The sequence below is a fragment of the Gossypium arboreum genome, chromosome 13 (genome assembly GCF_025698485.1).
Source record: "Gossypium arboreum isolate Shixiya-1 chromosome 13, ASM2569848v2, whole genome shotgun sequence".
Lineage (NCBI taxonomy): Eukaryota > Viridiplantae > Streptophyta > Magnoliopsida > Malvales > Malvaceae > Gossypium > Gossypium arboreum.
The window spans coordinates 43,731,397-43,749,847 of NC_069082.1; the positions used below are offsets into that span (position 1 = coordinate 43,731,397).

At 38.9% G+C, this 18,451-nt stretch overlaps 1 long non-coding RNA gene across 1 annotated transcript; it reads right to left on the reverse strand.

The window, feature by feature from the left end:
- Window positions 1-17,556: 17,556 nt before the first annotated feature.
- On the reverse strand, window positions 17,557-18,121 carry LOC128286495 (uncharacterized). The gene is made up of 2 exons (XR_008277077.1): window positions 18,091-18,121; window positions 17,557-17,800 (listed from the first exon to the last, which is right to left on the reverse strand). It is a non-coding gene; the product is annotated as an uncharacterized LOC128286495 (long non-coding RNA).
- Between the last annotated feature and the right edge of the window lie 330 nt (window positions 18,122-18,451).

Genomic DNA, 18,451 nt, shown 5'->3' on the forward strand with positions numbered 1-18,451 from the left:
GATTAAGACTCAATGCAGGATGTGCCAAGGTTGGTAATCGTGGACTTCGGCACGTTCTCATAAACAGGTGTGTATTCACGCCATTCTTTGTTGGAAATCGGCAAAAGCCAAAAAGCCAAAACTTCAACATTTGAGGCCTCACGAGCATATTATCGCTCGTGGGGTAAACTGAGCCCACAAACCATAGGCGATAGACTGTAGAGGCCGCCACAAGCGTTCTCGTGTACTGGGCCTCGATGGGCCAAATGGGCCTCGTGGGCCCACTTGTGTAAATCTAATTGATAAGTGGGAAGTAGTTGGGCTTGTCATGTCATGTACATGGTATAGGCCGTTAAAGGCTTTATTAGGCCAAAATGGGTCGGAAGGGCCTAACGGGCTCTGGGCCCCACACAGATTAAATTCACGGTAAGTGATTTTGGACTGGGCTATGTAGGTCACATAGCCGTAGCTAAATTTGGGCTAAGTGGGCCACACGAGCGTGTGGGCCCACTTGGACCGAATAATAGGTCTTAGGCCAATTTACACCGTTAGGTCTATTTAGGTTACTTAAGTCGCTCGAGCCAACTGTGGACCTTCCAAGAGGTCAATTATCTGTATCAAGACCCTAGAAGGTAAAATGACCAAAATACCCCTGAGAGGTAAAAATTACTATTCTACCCCTAATGGGTGGAAATGACTGTTATACCTTAGAGGTAGGTTAATTGATGAGTGTATGATATATGCATGACCGTATATGAGTATGAAACCTTGCATACATGAAATATTATGACATGACATACTGCATTGGGGTTGGGATTTTGATTTGGAGGAAGTACTGTTCTGGTGGCTTTGCCACGTATTCTGATGTTGGTGGCTACGCCACGTTTACCCCTATTAGCAACTTTGCTGCATTACTATTAGTAGCTACGCTGCAATATTGGTGAGTTGCCTATGTGGGTCAATTTAATCCCCACATGGTGAGTTGGTTGGTACGGGTGGTGAGCAGGATAGATTGGTTTGGGTTGCATACCTATATTATGATCATATTGTTTTGGGCATAGGCCCATACTATTATTGCATAGGGCTTAGACCCGCATGCATCATTATTGAATAGGGCTCGTGCCTGCACTTCTCTGTATGCACTGCTATTCTTGTTGACCGATAGGGGATCACACACTGAGTTTTCGTAAACTCACACTTCTTTTAACTGTGCAAGTAATCCCCAGCCTTGGACGATTTGGAGCCGCGAGGGACTCAATGGTGACCACAAGTTCGTAGATTGGTTGTTAATAACTCAATTTATTTAAGCTTTCATATTTGGGTTTTAATTATGTAATAAGGCCATTTGGGGGTTTTTAACTTTTAATGGGCTTTTGATTTCATATTCTAAACTGCTAGAGTAGGAACATCGAGTTTTCAAAATAATAACGTTTTTGAATAAAAACCTGCATTTCTAACCTTAAGGTTTTCAAGTAAAGATGCTTTTGCGGTTTTTAATCAGATGGGTTTAACTTAAAAATGGTTTCCACCATCAAGTACAAGGTTTCACAAAACACTCAGATGTGACACACCAGATTCGGCCGTAGCATCTAGGCCGGGTTTAGGGTGTTACAAGTTAGATTTACCACCAGAACTTAATCGGATTCACAATGTTTTTCATGTGTCTATGCTACGGCGGTGTCGATCTAATTCTTCATATGTTATCTCTCCGACAGAGGTAGAGATTTAGCCTGATATGACATATAGTGAAGAACCGATCAAAATCTTAGCTCGGGAAACAAAAGAGTTAAGAAATAAAAAGATAGCGTTAGTAAAAGTTCTTTGGAAACGATATTATATTGAAGAGGCTACCTGGGAACACGGAGGATACTAAGAGGAAGCAATACTCGAATCTTTTTACTGGTAAGATTTTCGAGGATGAAAATCCTTAAAGGGGGAGAGTTGTAACATCCCATTTTTTAGTGAAATCAGAACAGTGATTTCGGGACAAGAAATCCGATCCAAAAATAAAGTTTATTTTTATTTTTATTATATGGTTCGTATTATGATAGATATGTCGTGTGAAAATTTTGATATGAAAATTTTATTGATTAAGTGTTTAGTTATAAGAAGGACTAAATCGCATAAAATGCGGAAGTTGAATTCTAGTGGCTATAAGGATTAAATAGCTATGGAATTCAAAACTTGAGGTCCTTATATGGTAATTAGACCATTAAAGAAAAGTATGTATACTTTTGGTGACTCATCCATTGAAATTTAGAAAAAGGGCAAGAACTAAATTGGAATTGATATAATTTAATTAATTAAAAGATGATAAAAATAAATATCATCTTATTTTTGTCATCTTCAACCCCAAAATTATATGAAAACCCTAAGAGAGAGAGAGAAGAAACTTTCAAAACTTAATTGGGTAGGTTTCTTTGTCCCATTTTTAGTAATTTTGATATTTTTGAAACTGGGATAGCTTAAACAATCTATTTGGGGGATTAATTTGAAAAGTTATCAAGGTATGAAATTTGGTTCATGGATGAATATGCTAAAAATTAGAAATTTATGGTAGAAAATGAAAGGTTGTTGATAGATAAACAACTTTTACAAAGTGATTTTTGATGAAAACATGATTTAGAGACTAAAATGTAAAGTTTTGAAATTTGATGAAAAATTCTGAATTTTTATGAATACATGTACTGTAAGTAATAGGATTTTGGTTAGGCTTGGAATAGGGAGTAAATTGTGCAAGTTTCATGTTTTGAGCCTAGGGACAAAATGGGAATTTATGGAAAAGTTAGGGGCAAAATGGTAATTTTGCCTAAGATGTAAATTGAGTCTAAATAAATATGAAATATCTAAATTTCATGATTAAAGATATTTATATATATCTGGACAACGCAAATTTAAGGTTAGACTAAGGAAAAGAAAAGGGTTCGGATTAGTAGATTTTATACGCGAACAAGTGTCAAGGTAAGTTCGTGTAACTTAATCGAGCATGTAAATATTTTTAATTGAATGTTGTGTTTGTATGGAATGTGACTTATATTGATGTACATTATTTGAATGTTATAATGAAAAATTGAATACATGCTTGAAATGAAGAAAAAGGGTTAAGTCCCAATTGAATATTGAATTCCAATTCCGATGAATATATGCGTTTTCTCGAAACGAATAAGGTCCTGCATTTGTTGCATACGAGATTTAACTTAGATGAGTAATCGTATTGACCTCGTTATAAAAAGGATTTAGCCCGAACGGGTAATCTTGATATAATACCTCTCAAGTATATGTTACAATTAGGGTTTAGCCTGGACTGGTAATCCTAATTGAGCTCTTTTGAGCTTACGTTATATAAAGATTTAGCCTAAACTAATAATCCTATTATATGATATGTGACACAAGAGTGTGTTCCTTGATAAGTGCCCTAATGGGTACCCTCGAATAAGAATTGACGGATTATTAAATCGTACACCCCAAGTGTACTACTTGAGTATCCATCTGAATTTCAAGGATTCAATAGACTTAAAACTCTTGACATAACATGAGAATTATGAGATGAAATGATAATGTCTTGAAAGAGTATTACATGATGAGCTCATCTATCCTTACTTGATGTATATGTAAACTTTGGGACTAACATGTTTGATTGGATGCATGTGTTTAGGCTCCATATGGATGGAAAACATGTTATTGTATGCTTAGATTTAATAAACTGGATTGGTAGTTTAGTTTTCGTTATAGGAAATTACTAAGCATGTAATGCTTACTCCGTTTTATTTTTCCCCTTATTTTATAGTTCTTGGAAGCTCGCGAATGTTGGAGATCATTGGAGCATCGTCATACTATCATCTAGCTTGTTTGGGTATCCATAGTAAAATCATTTTGGTATAATGGCATGTATAGGACAACTTGACCATTAGTGACTTGATAATGATGCTTGTAATCTAGCCATTGAATGGCTAGTAATGGTTGTTTTGATATGCTTGTAATGTCATGTTATGGTAGTTAAATATATGTTAAGTAGTTGATCAACTTATGTCTAATATATGGATTGAATCAAGGTAAGATTGTGAGCATGTATGCATGTAATGGTATGCCATGATACATGATGGAAATTGCTTAAAATGAATGCCTAGAAATGATTGGAATGTGTTTGGTATGTTTTAGTGCAAGAACTGGTAAATTTGGGTGACAAATGAGGCTTCGAAATAACTGTATTTTGTTTACACGGGCAGACACATGGGTGTGTGTCTAGACTGTGTGTGACATACAGCCTGGTACATGGGCGTGTGGTTAGGCCGTGTGTCTCCTACACCTTAATTTTGAGAAATAGAATGCTCAGAATTGAGCACATAGGTAGAGACACGAGCATGTATTTCAAGTATGTGTGCTACATGGCCTAGAACACGGTGTATGTCTTGGCCGTGTGAAACCTGCACCTAATTTCGAAAAGAATCAATTGACCACACGGCCTAGCACACTGGGATGTGGCATGGTCGTATGCACAAGTTAGAGAGTTACACGGGGTCGAACACGACCTGTAGCACGGGCGTGTCCCTTGGACGACAAGGGCATGTGAATCCTGCACCTTGGAAAAATTTTTGTAATTTCGCGAAAAATTCTTAGAGTTCCAGATTAAGTCCCGACTCGATTCTAATGCTCGTATTGGGCCTCGAGGGTCCAATTAAGGAATATTTTGAATAATCTCGGTTAATGAATAGTAGTTTACATAAATTATTTGTAAAATGTTTTGAAAGTTCCAATAATGCCTCAAAACTCTGTTCCGATGACGGATACGGGTTAAAGGTGTTACAGGTTAGGGGTATTACATGTTATTTAGGATTGAGTTTAAATGATTTAATGTTGATATATGTTGAAATTTGGTAGTTTGGAGTAGAGGTATCGATATGTGGATTTTAAAAACGATACCTCTGTAACTTTAAAAGTGCAAGGAGTCAGGATATAGAATTGGTATTGATACCTTGGCCAGAGTATCGATACTCGAGATAAATTTATCGATACCTTGCAAAAGGTATCGATAATTTTTTATGTTTTAAAATTTGGCAAGAAATAGAATGCTAGTTTGGTATCGATTTTCCAGATGGTATCGATACCACTTAAGGAAAATATCGATATTGTAAAGGCTGTATCTATACCTACGTAACAGTTTTGGAAATTTTGCTAAGTGGTTCCAAGGCTTGATTTATGCCTATTTTATGTTCATTTGTCGTTTGAAAACTTGATTAAATGTTAAATTGAGTTTGTATGTCTTCATATTTGCATAAATGTTGTAGTAACAAAACAAAATAAAGATGCATGTATACTAAACGTGACAATTGTAATGAAATTGAAGTGAGACGTTGGTGTAGCGTTCTAGTATTCGAGCTCAACGACCGGGCTGGGTATAGGATATTACAACTTAAGATGAGTTCACTCGGCCACACACTTTTAGAACACATTATCATATTAAATTATTATTATCTTAACTATTCAATTACTATCTTTTCATCTCATTTAGCTCACAACACTTGATTTTACTTTTGACAGTCTATATTCACATTTGAAATTCATTATTAACATTTCAGTTCATTTTCACCCATAGTAAACTCTAATAAAATCAACTCCAATACACAGACTCCTCCACCAAACCAAAGATCACCGAAATGTTAAGTCGTAAGACAGCATAACACATTTATCCACCATACTAAAAGGCACTAAAGTGCCAAACTCGAAAGCATGGTAATGTATCCCTCCACCACACCAAAGAGCATCAAATATGTAACACCACAAACCCGACTGAGTAGGTCTGCCTGAATCTGGTTAGCTACATTAGCCACTGAAGTGACTCTCTGTTAACTCCCAATCTAACCTCCAACACACCACATAATAATAACAGATAATGTGTTAAGTTAAAACACAACAATGAAAATAATTCACCCAGCAGAAAACATGTAAGCTTACAAAACCACAAATGTGACAGCCCAAAATTGACCCTAGTCGGAATGTGGTTTCGGGACCACAAAACCGAGGCATAAAAATAATTAAAAATTTATTTTGATGCCTATGATATATGTTAATTTGTGTATGACAATTTGATGTTTCGATTTAGTGTTATAAAGGCGAATTCCACTAGAAAGGACTTAGTAGTGAACTTTGAAAGTACGATAGGGAAATGTGTGATGACTAATTAAAGCATGCATGCAAAATAATGGACTTGCATGTCAAATTCCCCCTTTTTACAAGTGATGGCCGGCCATGACAAAGAGATATGGGCTAAACATGTCATGAAACATGTTTTGTTGGGCATTAGGGAGAAATAATAAACAAATAAGCATGGGTAAGAAAAGAATGAAAAAAAAATGTGTGTGAGAGAGTAGTATTCCCCCATTGCCGTGCAACCAAGAAGAGAAAACAAAAAAATTTGTTCATCCTTTCTCATCTTTTTGGCCGAAAAACATAAGGAGGAAGAAAGGGATTTTGCTCCATTTTTGGTTTAGAAGAGAACTAGAAGGAGAGTTGGCCATACTTGTACCAAGATTAAGGTATGTATGAAGTTGTGTTAGGAGTTTCATGCATGTTTTGGTTGCTAACTTGATGTGCATGTTAGCCATGGTTCAAATCTTTGTTATGCCATGGAAATGGTATTTGGCCAAAGTTGTTATGGTGATTAAGCCATTGCATGCCAAGTGTGAAGCTTGATGATGATGCATGCAATGATGGATTGTCTACTCTTGAGTAAGATTTTGAGTTTTCTTTTGTTTAACCATGATTGAAGTTGAAAAGGGCATGATTGTCATATTCGCCATGATGCATTCATGAGCATGGTTCATGCTTCTTGCATGTTAGTTAAAATTTGTGTTTTGGATGGCTATGGACACCTTGAAATTCGGCCATGCTCATATATGTATATATATGTTTGCACATGATGTTTTGGTTGTGAACTAAGTGATGAATATGTTTGTTTAAAGAAGAAGATGTTGAAGAATGATTGTGAAATTTGCAAGCACATTCGGCCTAGCACACATATGAGTGCTTGATGCTATAATATAAGTTTTGAGCTACAATATGCAAAGCATTAACTAGTAAAATGCATGCTGTTTTTGTGAGGTATTAAGTGCATAATTGGCTTCAACATGGACATGAATATTCGGCCTTGGGTAGCCTATTGAAGGCCTTAGCTTTTCCTTGATGCTCGGATAAATTGTATTGAATTGCTTGATGTAGTATAAAATGTGCATGACCATTGTGTATTCAAGCTAAAGGGTGGCCATATGACCATTTAAACTCCTTGTCATATTCGGCCATAAGCTAGCACAATGAGGTTTTAATAAATTGAATTTGTTTGAATTAGCTCAAGAGCTAAGAGGGCCACAATTGGACAAGGGAAGGAAAAAGTGATCGAATAGACGTAAAAGCCGCTCGACAACATCCGAGGTAAGTCCTCAAGAAGTGACCTTAATTGAATTATGTGGAATGAAATATGGATGTATTGATTATTGATTTATGTGTGTCCGAGTATTCAATTCTACCCGGGCTAAGTCCCAAGGCGATTATGCTAATGATTATAATTGTGTTTGAGCCTTAGTAACGAAAATGAAATATGTATGTCCAATGATTATTGATGTATGTGTGCATGAGAAATTGAATGATATCCGGCTAAGCCCCAAGACAATTATGCTGAAATTATATCCGGTTAAGACCAAGGCAATTGTGCTAGTGGCTATATCCGGCTAAGACCAAGGCATTCGTGCGAAGTCATTCTATCCGGCTAAGACCAAGGCATTTGTGCACATGGTTATATCCGGTTATATTCAAGAATCTTGGGCTGGAGGTGAGTGTTGGTTGCTGTAATAAATTCAATTAGTACACTCGAAAAGCCCAAAGAATAAGGTACGCTTATATGTGCATTGAAAGTCGACATGTTTGAGCAACATTCGCTCAATCGACTAATGAATTTCAGCTATTGAATTGATTGATACTTTGTGAAAGTATATAATGATGAAGTGTGAAGTAAGAATGTGTATTAATGAAATGATGCATTTGGCTATGTGAATGTATTGCTGTAATTAGAGTTGATTATATTCCTTGAGACTTACTAAGCATAAAAATGCTTACCCCGTTACTTGGGCTCTCTGTTTTATAGATTTCGCTCGATAGCAATCGGATTCGGGATCAATAAAGTCGAAGTCATCCACACTATCAACGCCTCTATTTTGGTATAAATTTTTGGTTGAACTTTGAAATGGCATGTATAGGACTACCCCTTGTTGGTTTAAATATGTTATGATGTATATGTGTACGGCCATGCGAAAATGGCTCGTAAAAGAGAAGTATCAACTTAAACTATTTGCGGTTTGTATATATATATATGGTGTCATGATGTGGCTATGAATTGGAAATGGGAATGTTGGTCACATGATCAGCCATTGGCATGGTTAAAATGATCATATGTGGGCCTATGTATGGCAAGACTAGTTGGTTCATGGGGACTACAAAATAGGTAAGACCTACCGTAAAAACAGATGCTGCCAGCTGCAGTAACGTGAATGTGAAAAATCACCAAAATTTATAGGAATGGTATTAAATGGTGAATCAGCTATGTAAATGAACCTTGATGAGTCTATTTTCATATGGAAGAAACGAAATGGTCATAGGAGTTACATGTTAAGAGATATTAAAGCTATTGTGAGACAGGGCCAGAACGGTTTCTGGGTTCCCTGTCGCAACTTTAAAAATTTGCTATAAATTATCCAGAAAGAATTAGGAGTTATTCTTTATACGTACAGATTCCATTTTGAGTCTAGTTTCATTAGGAACAAACGGCACCAGTATTAAAGCCCTGTACAGTGAGATATTCAAGTTGTAACGCGCGAAGGTCAGAGCAGTCGATCCCTGTAACATGGGTGACTTTAACTAATAAACTGTACCAATTGGCCTGACCAAAAATTCTAGAAATAAATCCATGGATGGATACATGAGTCTAAATTCAAGGAAAATTTACGAAACCAGTTTCCGAGTTTGGTAACTCGAGATATGGTTTTTAAGGCGACGGTGACGCAGTTTTCCAGCCTGACTGGAAATGTCAAATTGGTGGGCAAAATATGTGAACTTGGCTTGTTAACCCCTCGTGTCCGACACCGGCGATGGTCTCGGGTTCGGGGTGTTACAATTTTATTGGTATCAGAGCCACGGTTTAGTCGTTTCTAGGACTACTGTGATGTGTTTGGGGTCTAGCTATACATGCCGTTAAATGATGACTCGATAGTGTGGTGATTTCTGACAATTTGACTTTGTGTTTGTTTATAGCAATGGATCCCGATCCCAACCGAAGCGATAGCTGATGATGTGGAGAGTGTGGCGCCTGCTCCGCGCAAGGGACAGCGCCATGCGGACTCTCAACCTATGGCCAGCAATCCGAATGACGAGGCTAGGCAAGCCTTTTATAGTGTGATGAACGAATGGTTTAATCAATACATTCGAACTAACACTACTGTTCCACAACCTCCATTCCCGACAAATGCAACCCCGCACCTACAATACCTCCGTGGATGACCAAATAAGGTCAAGTAAGCCCCAATCGATAGGATTCAAAACATGGGGCCACTGAATTTAAGGCTACGGATGATGATGATGCCGAAGCGAGCTGAATTTTGGTTGGATAACACTATCCGGTGCTCGATGAGCTATCCTGTACACCCGATGAGTGCTTAAAGTGTACCATCTCCTTGCTACGTGAGTCCGCCTACTATTGGTGGAGTACTCTGACTTCTGTGGTACCTAGAGAGCAAGTGACTTGGGAATTCTTTCAAACCGAGTTCCGAAAAAAGTATATCAGTCAGAGATTCATCGACCAAAAGCGAAGGGAATTCCTTGACCTTAAGCAAGGTTCTATGTCGATTCATCGATCTGAACGAAAATTTGTGAGGCTTAGCCAGTACGCGCGAGAATGCATTTCGTCCGAAGCCATTATGTGTAAATGCTTCGAGGATGGGCTGAATGATGATATAAGGATGTTCGTTGGCATTCTCGAGATACGAGAGTTCGTAGTACTTGTTGAGCGAGCTTGTAAAGTCAAGAGCTTAGAAAGGAGAAACAAAAAGCTGATGGGGAACCGGAGAATTCGAAAGAGGTCCTCGGAAAGTCTCTTCAACAAGCATCGAAGAGATTTCGAGATGATGCGAGCCGGTCTAGAGGCGTTTCGGGCTTTTCTAGACGAGGACGCGATCGACCCCCTGTGACCACACGAGTCACTTCGATCGCCAGTGGTGGAAATGATCGCCGAGAGAGGGCGGAGTGTCCACATTGTGGCAAATGGCATTCGGGAGCTATTGGTTTCGTGATCGCTCCGCTATAAGTGTGGGTCGGCCGACCACTTTATGAAGGATTGCCCGAGGATGTATGAATGAATGTAAGTCGAGTGGAAACCCGGTGCTACCATCGCCGAGGTAGGCCACCTAGAAATATGGGCAATGTCGGTGGTGGTCGAGAGGATCTAGAGATGCTACCATCGGATCTCGAGGCTCGTGCTCCTGCAAGGACTTATGCCATACGCCACGTGAGGATGCCGCCTCTCGGATGTCATTACCGGTACTTTCACTCTTTTCAATACAAATGTGATTGCTTTGATTGACCCCGGTTCTACTCATTCATATATATGTGAAACCTTAGCATCCAAAGAAGACTTTGCCTATTGAGTCTCTTCGAGTTTGTAATTTGGGTGTCAAACCCTTGGGTCATTACGTGCTTGTCAACAAAGTGTGCAAGAAAAGTCCCCTCTTGTTCGAGGTTCTTGTTTTCCGGCAGACTTGATGCTTTTTCCGCTCGATGAGTTCGACGTTATTCTTGGTTTGGATTGGTTGACCATGCACGATGCGGTTGTAAATTGCAAGAGCAAGACTATCGATTTGAGGTGCGCGAATAATGAAATAATTCGGGTTGAGTCTACGGACTTAAAGGGGTTGCCACCGTAATATCGGTGATGTTGGCCCGAAATATGTAAGAAAAGGGTGTGAAGCGTACCTTGCGTCGTGCTCGATGACAAGGAATCGAAAAGAAACCCAAATCTGTGCGTGGTTTGTGAATACCGGATGTTTTCCACAAGAATTGCCGGTTTACCACTGCTCGGAAATAGAATTTGGCATCGAATTGGTACCGTACCACTCCATTTCGATAGCTCCGTATCGTATGGCACTAACGGAATTAAAGGAGTTGAAAGCTCGATTGCAAGAATTGGTGGATAGAGGTTTTGCTCGCCGAGTTTTTCGCCTTGGGTGCGCCAGGTGTTGTTCGTGAAAAGAAGGATGGAACCATGCGGTGCAGCATCGACTATCGTCGACTTAATAAAGCGACAATAAAGAAAAAATATCCGCTGCCACGTATCGATGACTTGTTCGATCAACTAAAGGGAGCCTCGGTGTTCTCGAAAATAGATTTGAGATCGGGCTATTATCAATTGCGAATCCGAGATTCGGACGTACCCAAGACCGCCTTGAAGCGAGATATGGTCACTATGAGTTCCTAGTGATGCCGTTTGGGCTCACTAATGCCCTCGCGGTATTTATGGATTTAATGAATCGGATCTTCGCACCATATTTGGATCGATTCGTAGTCGTGTTCATTGATGACATCTTGGTCTATTCAAGAAATGAGACCGAACATGCTGAACACCGCGGTTAGTGCCGCAAATCTTACGGATAAGCAATTATATGCTAAGTTCAGCAAGTGTGAGTTACGGTTAAGAGAGGTTAGCTTCTTGGGTCATGTGGTATCTGACGGTATTCGAGTCGACCGAATAAAATTTCAGCCATACTTAATTGGAAGCCTCAGAAATATTATTGAGGTTCGAGCTTTTTGGGGCTTGCTTAGGTTATTACCGACGATTTGTAAAAGGCTTCTCAACGATAGCCATGCCGATGATGAAGCTACTCCAAAAGGATGTTAAGTTCGAATGGATGGAGAAATGCCAAAAAGTTTCGATCAACTGAAAACTTATTTGACCGAAGCCCCAATTCTAGTGCAACCCGAGTCCCAAGAAAGAGTTTGTCATCTATAGCGACGCCTCCCTACTTGGGTTAGGTTGTGTATTGATGCAAGAAGGTCGAGTTGTAGCCTATGCGTCGAGGCAATTAAAGCCACACGAGAAAAATTATCGCACCCATGATCTCGAATTGGCCGCCATCGTATTCGCCTTAAAGATTTGGCGACATTACTTATTTGGTGAAAGGTGCCATGTGTACTCGGATCACAAAAGTCTCAAATATTTGATGACCCAAAGAGACTTAAATCAGCGACAAAGACGTTGGCTCGAGCTGTTAAAGGATTATGAGCTGATCATTGACTATCACCCGGGAAAGGCGAATGTGGTTGCGGATGCCTTGAGTCGTAAATCATTATTCACTTTGCGAGCGATGAACGTGCACTTGTCTGTTCGATCCGATAGTGTGTTAGTAGCTGAATTGAAAGCCAAACCACTGTTGATACATCAAATTCGAGAAGCTCAAAAAGTCGACGACGAGTTGGCTGCAAAACGGGCTGAGTGTGTTCCGAACAAGGACTCGGAATTTCAAATCGATGATGACGATTGTTTGAGGTTCAAAAGTCGTCTGTGTGTTCCAAAGAATTCGGAACTCATTTCGATAATTCTGAATGAAGCCCATTGTAGCCGAATGGCAATCCACCCGGGGAGTACGAAGATGTACAATGATTTGAAGCGTCGGTTTTGGTGGCATGGTATGAAGCGAGACATCTCCGACTTTGTTTCGAGATGTTTAATATGTCAACAAGTGAAAGCGGAACATCAAGTGCCTTCAGGATTACTTCAGCCAATCACGATACCCGAGTGGAAATGGGATCGAGTCACAATGGACTTTGTATCCGGACTACCATTGTCAACAAGTAAGAAGGATGCGGTTTGGGTCGTGGTAGATCGATTGACAAAGTCTGCTCACTTTGTCCCCGTACGTACGGATTTTTCAATGGACAAATTAGCCGAATTGTACGTTTCTCAGATTGTGAGATTACACGGGGTACCTATTTCCATCGTGTCGGATAGAGATCCGAGATTTACCTCGCGATTTTGGAAAAAGTTGCAAGAAGCTTTGGGTACCAAGTTGCATTTCAGACCGCCTTTCACCCCAAACCGATGGTCAATCCGAGCGGATAATTCGATACTTGAGGATATGTTAAGATGTTGCGTCCTCGAGTTTAGTGGTTCATGGGAACGGTATTTGCCGTTGATTGAATTCGCCACAACAACAACTTTCAATCAAGTATTAAGATGGCACCCTACGAGGCTTTGTACGGTCGTAAATGCCGTACACCATTGTTTTGACCGAGCTTGGTGAAAGCAAGATTTTCGGGTGGATTTGATTAGAGATGCTGAACGAAAAGTGAAAGTAATCCGTGAAAGTCGAAGATAGCCTCCGATCGTCGAAGTCGACGCGGATCTGAAGCGTAAGGATATCGAGTATCGTGGGTGATAAAGTGTTTCTCAAGGTATCGCCTTGGAAAAAGATACTCGTGTTCGCCGTAAGGGCAAGTTGAGCCCGAGGTTCATTGGGCCATATGAGATATCCGGCGAGTCGGTCCAGTGGCATATCGCTTGATTTTGCCCCTTGAACTCAAAAAGGTTCACGATGTCTTTCATGTTTCGATGCTTCGACACTATAGATCCGATCCATCGCACGTGATTAGTCCATCAGAAATTGAAATTCAAGCTAATATGAGTTATGAGGAAGAACCGATTCGTATCCTATCACGAGAAGTGAAAGAGTTGCGAAACAAGCGGGTTCCGCTAGTGAAAGTGTTATGGCTCAAGCATGGGATAGAAGAAGCTACTTGGGAGACCGAGAACTCTATGAAAGAGCGATATCCAAACCTATTTACCGGTAAGATTTTCGGGGACGAAAATTTCTTAAGTGGGGGAGAGTTGTGACAGTCCAAAATTGACCCTAGTCAGAATGTGGTTTTGGGACCACAAAACCGAGGCATAAAAATAATTAAAAATTTATTTTGATGCCTATGATATATGTTAATTTGTGTATGACAATTTGATGTTTCGATTTAGTGTTATAAAGGCGAATTCCACTAGAAAGGACTTAGTAGTGAACTTTGAAAGTACGATAGGGAAATGTGTGATGACTAATTAAAGCATGCATGCAAAAATAATGGACTTGCATGTCAAATTCCCCCTTTTTACAAGTGATGGCCGGCCATGACAAAGAGATATGGGCTAAACATGTCATGAAACATGTTTTGTTGGGCATTAGGGAGAAATAATAAACAAATAAGCATGGGTAAGAAAAGAATGAAAAAAAAATGTGTGTGAGAGAGTAGTATTCCCCATTGCCGTGCAACCAAGAAGAGAAAACAAAAAAATTTGTTCATCCTTTCTCATCTTTTGGCCGAAAAACATAAGGAGGAAGAAAGGATTTTTGCTCCATTTTTGGTTTAGAAGAGAACTAGAAGGAGATTTGGCCATACTTGTACCAAGATTAAGGTATGTATGAAGTTGTGTTAGGAGTTTCATGCATGTTTTGGTTGCTAACTTGATGTGCATGTTAGCCATGGTTCAAATCTTTGTTATGCCATGGAAATGGTATTTGGCCAAAGTTGTTATGGTGATTAAGCCATTGCATGCCAAGTGTGAAGCTTGATGATGATGCATGCAATGATGGATTGTCTACTCTTGAGTAAGATTTTGAGTTTTCTCTTTGTTTAACCATGATTGAAGTTGAAAAGGGCATGATTGTCATATTCGCCATGATGCATTCATGAGCATGGTTCATGCTTCTTGCATGTTAGTTAAAATTTGTGTTTTGGATGGCTATGGACACCTTGAAATTCGCCATGCTCATATATGTATATATATGTTTGCACATGATGTTTTGGTTGTGAACTAAGTGATGAATATGTTTGTTTAAAGAAGAAGATGTTGAAGAATGATTGTGAAATTTGCAAGCACATTCGCCTAGCACACATATGAGTGCTTGATGCTATAATATAAGTTTTGAGCTACAGATGCAAAGCATTAACTAGTAAAATGCATGCTGTTTTTGTGAGGTATTAAGTGCATAATTGGCTTCAACATGGACATGAATATTCGGCCTTGGGTAGCCTATTGAAGGCCTTAGCTTTTCCTTGATGCTCGAATAAATTGTATTGAATTGCTTGATGTAGTATAAAATGTGCATGACCATTGTGTATTCAAGCTAAAGGGTGGCCATATGACCATTTAAACTCCTTGTCATATTCGGCCATAAGCTAGCACAATGAGGTTTTAATAAATTGAATTTGTTTGAATTAGCTCAAGAGCTAAGAGGGCCACAATTGGACAAGGGGAAGGAAAAAGTGATCGAATAGCCGTAAAAGCCGTTCGACAACATCCGAGGTAAGTCCTCAAGAAGTGACCTTAATTGAATTATGTGGAATGAAATATGGATGTATTGATTATTGATTTATGTGTGTATGAGTATTCGAATTCTACCCGGGCTAAGTCCCGAAGGCGATTATGCTAATGATTATAATTGTGTTTGAGCCTTAGTAACGAAAATGAAATATGTATGTCCAATGATTATTGATGTATGTGTGCATGAGAAATTGAATGATATCCGGCTAAGCCCAAGACAATTATGCTGGAAATTATATCCGGTTAAGACCAAGGCAATTGTGCTAGTGGCTATATCCGGCTAAGACCAAGGCATTCGTGCGAAGTCATTCTATCCGGCTAAGACCAAGGCATTTGTGCACATGGTTATATCCGGTTATATTCAAGAATCTTGGGCTGGAGGTGAGTGTTGGTTGCTGTAATAAATTCAATTAGTACACTCGAAAAGCCCAAAGAATAAGGTACGCGTTTATATGTGCATTGAAAGTCGACATGTTTGAGCAACATTCGCTCAATCGACTAATGAATTTCAGCTATTGAATTGATTGATACTTTGTGAAAGTATATAATGATGAAGTGTGAAGTAAGAATGTGTATTAATGAAATGATGCATTTGGCTATGTGAATGTATTGCTGTAATTAGAGTTGATTATATTCCTTGAGACTTACTAAGCATAAAAATGCTTACCCGTTACTTGGGCTCTCTGTTTTATAGATTTCGCTTGATAGCAATCGGATTCGGGATCAATAAAGTCAAGTCATCCACACTATCAACGCCTCTATTTTGGTATAAATTTTGGTTGAACTTTGAAATGGCATGTATAGGACTACCCTTGTTGGTTTAAATATGTTATGATGTATATGTACGGCCATGCGAAAATGGCTCGTAAAAGAGAAGTATCAACTTAAACTATTTGCGGTTTGTATATATATATATGGTGTCATGATGTGGCTATGAATTGGAAATGGGAATGTTGGTCACATGATCAGCCATTGGCATGGTTAAAATGATCATATGTGGGCCTATGTATGGCAAGACTAGTTGGTTCATGGGGACTACAAAATAGGTAAGACCTACCGTAAAGACAGATGCTGCCAGCTGCAGTAACGTGAATGTGAAAAATCACCAAAATTTGTAGGAATGGTATTAAATGGTGAATCAGCTATGTAAATGAACCTTGATGAGTCTATTTTCATATGGAAGAAACGAAATGGTCATAGGAGTTACATGTTAAGAGATATTAAAGCTATTGTGAGACAGGGCCAGAACGGTTTCTGGGTTCCCTGTCGCAACTTTAAAAATTTGCTATAAATTATCCAGAAAGAATTAGGAGTCATGCCTTATACGTACAGATTCCATTTTGAGTCTAGTTTCATTAGGAACAAACGGCACCAGTATTAAAGCCCTGTACAGTGAGATATTCAAGTTGTAACACGCGAAGGTCAGAACAGTCGATCCCTGTAACATGGGTGACTTTAACTAATAAACTGTACCAATTGGCCCGACCAAAAATTCTAGAAATAAATCCATGGATGGATACATGAGTCTAAATTCAGGGAAAATTTACGAAACCAGTTTCTGAGTTTGGTAACTCGAGATATGGTTTTTAAGGCGACGGTGACGCAGTTTTCCAGCCTGACTGGAAATGTCAAATTGGTGGGCAAAATATGTGAACTTGGCTTGTTAACCCCTCGTGTCCGACACCGGCGATGGTCTCGGGTTCGGGGTGTTACAACAAAGGATGGTTCATAGGTCATATATGAACAAGTTAAGGTTTGAACACATGATAAAATACAATATAAGTTTGTATAATGCAAACAGTATTAGTTCACACAAGATTACAAGTTCGCAAATCAACGTAGGTTCACAAATAACAATTTAGACTATGTTTGCCCATACAAGTTCACAACACAAGTTAAATCATTCATTTATAGCTTAAGTTCACAATACAATAGTTCACATATTTTATGAAGTTCGCACCCAAACACACATCAAAGGTTCACATCCTAACAAGTTTCATAAAAAAAAAGGATTATATACGCCAAGGGGTTTCATACTTTAATAGTGTTTGTTTGTATGCATGGGTTCGCTAATTTAAGAGTACACGTGTAGTTTTGGAATAAAAAACATACAGGGATCGCAAAAAACAATGCTTAGTAATAAATCTGACTCGCATTTTTAATAGCAACTCAACGTAACATTTTTGCATGAAAACATCAACTTTATTCGTAATATAAGATAATCAATATTCTAAGTCATGGTTCACAAAACAAAATAGCTAAAACTTTAAAAGACCTATTTGGAAAACAAAATCAAAATATAATAAGTCTAAAGCCTTCATAAAATAAACCTTATTGCCTATTTTCCTAGGCTCGCCAATATCTAGTCAGAAGTGAGCCTCGCCAAGTCGTCTACCTCGCCACTGCTATCCACGATCTACTTACCTGTGAAGTAAGAGAGGAGTTGGTGAGTTCATTGAAAACTCAGTGATTAAATAGGAATCAACAAAGTATGCTTTTAGAATAGAACTTTTAAAACATAAAGAAAACTTAATCTTAAAATCATTTCACGTGTTGGTTTGCTGGTGAGGTTGCGAGACCCAGTTCACAGATCTTGCCAGAAAACATAAGTTTGAAAAACAGTTTCGTATATGTTACTGAAAATTCATACTTAAAAACTTAACTTGTGCATTCTCAAAAATAGAACTATACAACATGAAGACATGCTCACATACTTATCTTGCTGAGAAGCATAAAATTTGTTCTCGCACTTAACATACTTATTAGTATGGTTGAGGAATATAAGATATGTTTAAGCCCACACTTATCTTAGTCTTGTTGGATATGTGGATCTCCTTATAGTGCCTCAGAATGACTCAAAGAGTCCTTATAATATGTGCCATAAAGTGTATCACGAGGTAATACACTCTCCTGTACATCAACATGTGCCAGTGAATGGAGTATAGTTCCACATTCCCTTATCACTCTACATGTCCCAAGGCCTCAACGCCTAAAGTCACAGAAACAAAGAGGTGAATACTCATAATCCTTTGGTATGCCAATATGTCCAACATGGCTTGTAAAGGAGCACGCATA